The 8,369-nt window shown below is 40.4% G+C and overlaps 1 pseudogene; it reads right to left on the bottom strand.

Moving 5' to 3' along the window:
• Positions 1 to 2,050: 2,050 nt before the first annotated feature.
• LOC122896886 lies at positions 2,051 to 2,601 on the bottom strand (annotated as a pseudogene).
• Positions 2,602 to 8,369: the final 5,768 nt, after the last annotated feature.

Below are 8,369 nucleotides of genomic sequence, written 5' to 3'. Positions count from 1 at the left end.
AGTAAGATGATCTGACTATACTCCATTTGGCTATAGGAAGAAAATTAACTGTAGTGTGGAGAAACCAAACAACATCTTGAGCCTTTGCTATTGTTCATGCGTGCTGCATTCAATAGCAACTGTCCTAGGAAAAAATAAGACCATGTTACAAAAATCAAGATGAACAGAGATGACCCAATAAAGCCACAAGTGATCCAAACATGGAGTTTTGAAAAATGTACTTCAATTACTATTTTTATTAAAATAGATTTTTAAAAAGATGGAGAATTTCACCAAGGGATTAGTATTTGCTTTTTTTTTTAAAGCAAAGCATTTTTACATTTAAAAAAAATGTAAAAACATTAAAAATATAGTATCTACAAATAGATGTTGAAGATATAATAGAAGAAAGTATTAGGGAATTCAAAGACTGATAATCAGAAGACAGCCAGAAAAAAAAAGGGAAAAAAAAAAAAAAAGACGACAACAGCCAGGTAGAAAACAGAGATGAAAATTATAGTAATGTCTGAAAGAAACATATCGACATGGTAGAAAGATTCAAAAAGTGTGTAATTACAGTTCCAGAATAGAGAAGTTGAAAGAATGGAGGTCTTAAGAAATGCAAGCTGAAAATTTTCCAAAATTTATGAAACATACCAATCCACAATTTCAAAAATGAGTATGAATGCACAGTAGTATACATATAAAGACAAAGTACAGGCAGGCATGTATAATTAAAACTCTGAAACCCAAACGAAAGAAATACTTTAAGCAATAGAGAAAATAGCACCAATTTCCTTCAAACAAGTAACTATAAGCTTAAAAATGTACTTTCAATATAAATTTCTATGTTATATAAATTTATTAATTTTTCTCCCCCTCCCCGCATTACACTTTTGTTCTAATGGGTCTCAAAAATCTGTTACAGATTTTTGGTCAGGTTGTTTCCATTAAAAAGTACTGATTTAAAAAACTAGTAACTTAAAACTGCTACACACGCACACACACGCAACACACACAATAAGCAAATGGTCCACAAAACTTCCTTTTTTTGTTAGAGATTTTATTTATTTATTTGACAGACAGAAATCACAAGTAGGCAGAGAGGCAGGCAGAGAGAGAGGGGGAAGCAGGCTCCCTGCTGAGCAGAGTGACCCCAGGATCATGTCCTGATCCGAAGGCAGAAGAAGCCTCACTGAGCCACCCAGGCGCCCCCATTAACCAGTCTTTTACTATTAATGGCCAACTGACATAAACTGTCCTGAGACTGTTCTTCCACCCCTGAGTAAGACTAGGGTGGCAGGTATTGGGGATAACACTCTTCCAGCCTTCTGAACTTGTGGACAGACCTGTGACCTTGCCAGCTCCAGCTGCCTTCTTGTCCACTGCTTTGATGACACCCACAAGCAACCGTTTCAATGTCACCACCAACAAAACGGCCCAGAGGAGGATAGTCAGAGAAACTCTCCTATCAACAATGGCAGCATCACCAGGTTTGAAGAACATGGGGCCATCTTTAGCTTTTTTTCTAGAACAATGAACAATCTCCTTCAGCTTAGCAAACTTGCCAGCAATGTGAGCTGTGTGACAATCCAGCACAGGTGCTTATCTGGCACTGATTTGGCTGGGATGGATTGGGATAATCAAATGAACCATGAATTCCACTTCTTCCTTTGGTGGGTTATTTTTGCTGTCGCCAGCCGAATCACCACAAGGAACACATTTGGCAGATATGTTCTTGCCATGGAAGCCCACACTGCCCCCAAATAGATCCTCCTTCAAAGCTTCATGGTACCTTTCAACAGACTTTACTTCAGTTTTAACATTGACTGGAGCAAAGGTGACCACGTTTAAGAATACCAGTCTCCCCTGAGCCCACAAGGACAGTACTAATACCAACAATTTTGTAAATGTCCTAAAGGAGTAGATCTAAGTGCTTGCCAGCTGGATGACTTGGTAGTACAGTACAATGCAGAGTTTCCAACAGTATGGCTCCACTGGCATTGCCATCCTTCCGGGTGACTCCATCCTCTGAACCAAGGCATGCTGGCACCCCTACTGTGTCAAGAATTTAGCCAATTTTCTTAATGTAGATGCTGACTTACTTAATGATTTTATCACACCTCTTCTGGCTCTTGGGTGGTTCAGTGAAATCCATTTTGGTAACACCAACAATTAGTTGTTTCACACATGGTGTGTAAGCCAGAAAGGCATGCTCACGGGTCTGCATATTCTTGGAGATACCAGCTTCAAATTCACCAACACCAACAGCAACAATCAGGGCAGCACAATCACCCTGAGATGTGCCTGTAACCACATTTTTTTATAACGTCTCTGTGTCCTGGGGCACCAGTGAGGTCCCATAATACTTGCTGGTCTCAAGTTTCCACAGAGAGATATTAATGGCGATACCACATTCACATTCAGCTTTCAGTTTTTCCAAGATCCAGGAATACTTTAAGGAGCCCTTTCCCATCTTAGCAGCCTCATTCTCAAATTTTTCAATAGTTGTTTTGTGGATCCCACCACATTTGTAGATCAGAGGACCAGTAGTGTGGTAGACTTGCCAGAATCTCCATGTCCAATGACAATAGTATTTGTATGAGACTTTTCCTATCCCATTTTTTTTTAGGTTTAGCATTGGTTTTTGTAACACCTGTGTTCTGGGAGCAAACCCACTGAGAAAAAGCAATTCATTGATTTTTCAAGATTTTCTTATATAATAGCTATTTTAAGCTGTGCTTATACAACAGAGGCTTAAAAAACTCACAAATAATGAATGTATCATGTTTGATGAAGACTAAAAAACCCCCATATTTTAGATGGGGACAGATATCAAGGAGTAGAATTGTGCAAGAAAGAGGCTATGAGCTGAAAAGGGGGTTGCTATTGAAACATTTTGAGAAAATATCTCACAAGGAAGCCATGTAGACATCTGGGGGAACATTTTCCAGGTCAAGGAACAGACCGAGCAAAGGACATGAGTGGGCACATGCTTGGTGTGTGAGCAAGAGTAGGTGTCAGGGCGGAATGAGAGAGTAGAATGATGCATCAGAGGGGACCAGTTCATGAAGAACTAACTGTGCTGTAGTCAGAATTTGGGCTTTTTAAATAGAATGAGAGGAAAAGCCATTGGATAATTTTAAGGCAAGAAGAGACAGGATCTGACTTAATGTTTTGATCCAAGGACTCAGGTTGCTGTGCTGCTGATAGCCTATACAAAGTCAAGGGCAGAAGCTGGAAGACCTGTTTGAGGATGTATTTTCTACCACTTTCTGACTTCCAGAGTAACCTCTATGAGTTCTATTGTCATGACTATCATTTCTTTGAGATAATAGGTCTCTCTCTATGGGCTTTTAAAAAAATCAGAATGGTTAACATGGGAAGAAAGAAAATTACAGGGTTTGGAGAAAATACGGATCAAGTGGAACTCACGCACTGCTGATGGGAAAGTAAAGTGGGATAACCACTTTAAAAATTGTTTGATGGTATCTATCAAAGCTTAACAGATGCCTTCCCTAGAACTTAGTCCCTCTTCCAAATATATACCCAACATAGATGTATACACTAGTCTATTAACAGACATGTACAAAAAAATTCATAGTAGCACAGTTCTAAATCGATCTGGACTGGAAACCGCCTAGATGCCCATCCAGGAGGGGATGCATAAAAACATTTTAGTATATTAATACAATGAGAATGAGGCAGCCGCAAGAATGAATGAAGTTTAACTTTATGTACCAACCAACTCTCTCACCAATGTAATGTTTTGTCTGTTTGCAATGACTCTTCTAACTATTGAACACTTCCAAATCTTTTACACCCCAAGATGTTCCAAACTCATCCTGCTTTCTCCTTGCCATGCAATCAAACATTTCTTTAAGGAACTTTGATTCTTTTAACTGAGAATAGATTTAAAAACCAACATCAAGAAGGTCACTGCTTCTAGGATCTCTCTGAAGATGGACCTAGGAAGTAATGTGTTCTTACTCATACTACCCATTCAACCAACACCTGGGGTTTATTCTTTTTTAAGATTTTATTTATTTGAGAGACAGAGAGAGCATGAGAGGGGAGGTCAGAGGGAGCAGACTCCCCATGGAGCAGGGAGCCCGATGTGGGACTCGATCCCAGGACTCCGGGACCATGACCTGAGCTAAAGGCAGTCGCTTAACCAACTGAGCCACCCAGGTGCCCACCTGGGGTTTATTCTAACTTCCGCCTTCCTTTACATCTAACTACATTCTCTGACAATGGAGCCTTGACTTTCATCATAATATATTAATTTGCTCAATCTTCAAATATATGTGGTACCTGAACTGTTAAATTATAATCCTGTGAAAAATATCTAGATTACAATAACTGTATAGGATTTTTTTTCTTTAATCTGTCCCAATTACTGTGATTTATCAACATCTCTGTCAAATGAAGTTTTAGCTTGTGGACTTAAATTATACTTGCTCTGATAAATAGCATTGCCATCCCACTTTCTTAAGGTTTCTAGTTGCCTAATATAACTTTAGACATTCCTTAAAAAATGTGTCTTTGTAAATCAGGTTATCTCCATCTGCCTCTTGAAAATAACATAATCACATCTTGTTTTGTGAGGAAATTCAGTATATTTTTTAAGAGGTAAACTACATTTGTTCCCATTTATTTTTCTGCCAAATATTTTTGGCTTTATTTTGGTAACAATATTTTATAATTAGAGGTTTTATGTTTTAATTTCATGTTTCTTTATATGCTACAATCTCATTTTAATGAAAATGTGTATTTTGGAAGGTTTGAATTTTTATTCTAGTTACTACCTTTGTACTTCTAACTCATGAATGCACTCAGTTCCCAGTTTCCATACTCAAACTTTTAATACCTGGCTTGTCAGTTTTTAATGGGATCTTTTATTTCCTATCTTTGACCTATACATGTGTCAAGGATTAGTATAATGTTATACATCAATTTAAAAAGAATCAATGATCTCATCCAAATTCGTTCTATTTCCTTTTTCCTCCCATTAAAAAAAGTTGTATTGGGGTGCCTGGGTGGCTTAGTGGGTTAAAGCCTCTGCCTTTGGCTCAGGTCATGATCCCAGGGTTCTGGGATGGAGCCCTGCATCCGGCTTTCCACTCAGCAGGGAGCCTGCTTCCTCCTCTTTCTCTCTGCCTGCCTCACTGCATACTTGTGATGTGTCAAATAAATAAAAAAAAATCTTTTTAAGGCGCCTGGGTGGCTCAGTGGGTTAAGTCACTGCCTTCGGCTTGGGTCATGATCTCAGGGTCCTGGGATCGAGTCCCACGTCCGGCTCTCTGCTTAGCAGGGAGCCTGCTTCCCCCTCTCTCTGCCTGCCTCTCTGCCTACTCGTGATCTTTCTGTCAAATAAATAAATAAAATCTTAAAAAAAAATTTTAAAAATTTTTTAAAAGTTGTACTATGTCACCATCTATGGATTTTGTACATTAGTAGTCCATCCTCATCTCCATTTTTCAGCATTAAATTTGAATTGCATACATTAAAATGTTCAGTATCTGTGTGTTTGTTGAAGTTTCCCCAGGCATCTCTTGCTATAATGGAGCTCATTCTAATTGCCCCAAGAAGGTCTAACAAGACTTTCTTGTTAGTAAGTAAAGAATTCCCTCAGGACTCCTGGGTGGCTCAGTTGGTTAAGCGGCTGCCTTCGGCTCACATCATGATCCCAGCGTCCTGGGATCCAGTCCCACATGGGGCTCTTTGCTCCGCGGGGAGCCTGCTTCTCCCTCTGCCTGCCTCTCTGTCTGCCTGTGCTCGCTCTCTCTCCCTCTCTCTCTGACAAATAAATAAAATCTTAAAAAAAAAAAGAGAGAGAGAGAGAGAGGAGTCAAGATGGCGGAGAAGTAGCAGGCTGAGACTACTTCAGCTAGCAGGAGATCTGCTAGAGAGCTTATCTAAAGATTGCAAACACCTGCAAATCTATCGGCAGATCAAAGAGAAGAACAGCAATTCTGGAAACAGAAAAACAACCACTTTCTGAAAGGCAGGACTGGCGGAGAAGTGAATCCAAAGCGACGGGAAGATAGACCCTGGGGGGAGGGGCCGGCTCCCGGCAAGCGGCGGAGCAACCAAGCACAAAATCAGGACTTTAAAAGTCTGTTCCGCTGAGGGACATCGCTCCAGAGGCTAAACTGGGGTGAAGCCCACGTGGGGTCAGCGTGGCCTTAGGTCCCACAGGGTCACAGAAGGATCGGGGGTGTCTGAGTGTCGCAGAGCTTGCGGGTATTGGAACGGGAAAGCCGGGAAAGCTGGCTGCGAGACAGAGCCGACGGTAAGCTCGCAGCTCGGGATTACCTTGAACCAGCCGCAGGCTCGGTGAGCTCGGAGTGTGGCCGGAGGTCGGGCAGACGGGAGTAACTGGGCGCTGTTCTCTGAGGGCCGCACTGAGGAGTGGGGCCCCAGGCTCTCAGCTCCTCTGGGCCGGAGACCAGGAGGCCGCCATTTGTATTCCCGTCCTCCAGAACTCTACGGAAAGCGCTCAGGAAAAAAAAGCTCCTGAAAGCAAACCCGAGCAGATTACTCAGCCCAGCCCCTGGTAAGGGCGGTGCAATTCCACCTGGGGCAAAGACACTTGAGAATCACTACACCAGGCCCCTCCCCCAGAAGATCAACAAAAAATCCAGCCAAGACCAAGTATACCTACCAAGGAGTGCGGTTTCCATACCAAGGAGAGCAGCAGAATTCCAGAGGAGGAGAAAGCAAAGCACGGAACTCATGGCTTTCTCCCTATGATTTTTTTAGTCTTGCAGTTATTTTAACTTTTTTCTTTTTCATTTTTTTTCCTCTTCTTCTGCTAATTTTTTTTAACTTTTACCCTTTTCTTTTTTACCGTTTTTTAACTAGTTTATCTAATATATATATTTTTTCTTTTTTATATTTTTCTTTATTCGTTTTCTTTTTTAAAATTCTTTTCTTTTCTTTTTTTTCTTTCTTTCTTTTTGAACCTCTTTTTATCCCCTTTCTCCCCCCTCACGATTTGGGATCTCCTCTGATTTGGTTAAAGCATATTTTCCTGGGGTTGTTGCCACCCTTTTAGTATTTTACTTGCTCCTTCATATATTCTTATCTGGACAAAATGACAAGGCGGAAATATTCACCACAAAAAAAAGAACAAGAGGCAGTACCGAAGGCTAGGGACCTAATCAATACAGACATTGGTAATATGTCAGATCTAGAGTTCAAAATGACAATCCTCAAGGTTCTAGCCGGGCTTGAAAAAGGCATGGAAGATATTAGAGAAACCCTCTCCAGAGATATAAAAGCCCTCTCTGGAGAAATAAAAGAACTAAAATCTAACCAAGTTGAAATCAAAAAAGCTATTAATGAGGTTCAATCAAAAATGGAGGCTCTCACTGCTAGGATAAATGAGGCAGAAGAAAGAAATAGCGATCTAGAAGACCAAATGACAGAGAATAAAGAAGCCGAGCAAAAGAGGGACAAACAGCTACTGGACCATGAGGGGAGAATTCAAGAGATAAGTGACACCATAAGACGAAACAACATTAGAATAATTGGGATTCCAGAAGAAGAAGAAAGAGAGAGGGGAGCAGAAGGTATACTGGAGAGAATTATTGGGGAGAATTTCCCCAATATGGCAAAGGGAACGAGCATCAAAATTCAGGAGGTTCAGAGAACGCCCCTCAAAATCAATAAGAATAGGCCCACACCACATCACCTAATAGTAAAATTTACAAGTCTTAGTGACAAAGAGAAAATCCTGAAAGGAGCCCGGGAAAAGAAGTCTGTAACATACAATGGTAAAAGTATTAGATTGGCAGCTGACTTATCCACAGAGACCTGGCAGGCCAGAAAGAGCTGGCATGATATTTTCAGAGCACTAAACAAGAAAAACATGCAGCCAAGAATACTATATCCAGCTAGGCTATCATTGAAAATAGAAGGAGAGATTAAAAGCTTCCAGGAGAAACAAAAACCAAAAGAATTTGCAAACACCAAACCAGCTCTACAGGAAATATTAAAAGGGGTCTTCTAAGCAAAGAGAGAGCCTAAAAGTGGTAGATCAGAAAGGAACAGAAATAATATACAATAACAGTCACCTTACAGGCAACACAATGGCACTAAATTCATATCTCTCAATAGTAACCCTGAATGTTAATGGGCTAAATGCCCCAATCAAAAGACACAGGGTATCAGAATGGATAAAAAAACAAAACCCATCTATATGTTGCCTCCAAGAAACTAATTTTAAGCCCAAAGGCACCTCCAGATTTAATGTGAGGGGGTAGAAAAGAATTTACCATGCTAATGGACATCAGAAAAAAGCAGGAGTGGCAATCATTATATCAGATCAATTAGATTTTAAGCCAAAGACTATAATAAGAGATGAGGAAGGACACTATATCATA

The sequence above is a fragment of the Neovison vison genome, chromosome X, assembly GCF_020171115.1.
Source record: "Neovison vison isolate M4711 chromosome X, ASM_NN_V1, whole genome shotgun sequence".
Taxonomy (NCBI): domain Eukaryota; kingdom Metazoa; phylum Chordata; class Mammalia; order Carnivora; family Mustelidae; genus Neogale; species Neogale vison.
This window is presented reverse-complemented; position numbering and strand designations above follow the sequence as displayed.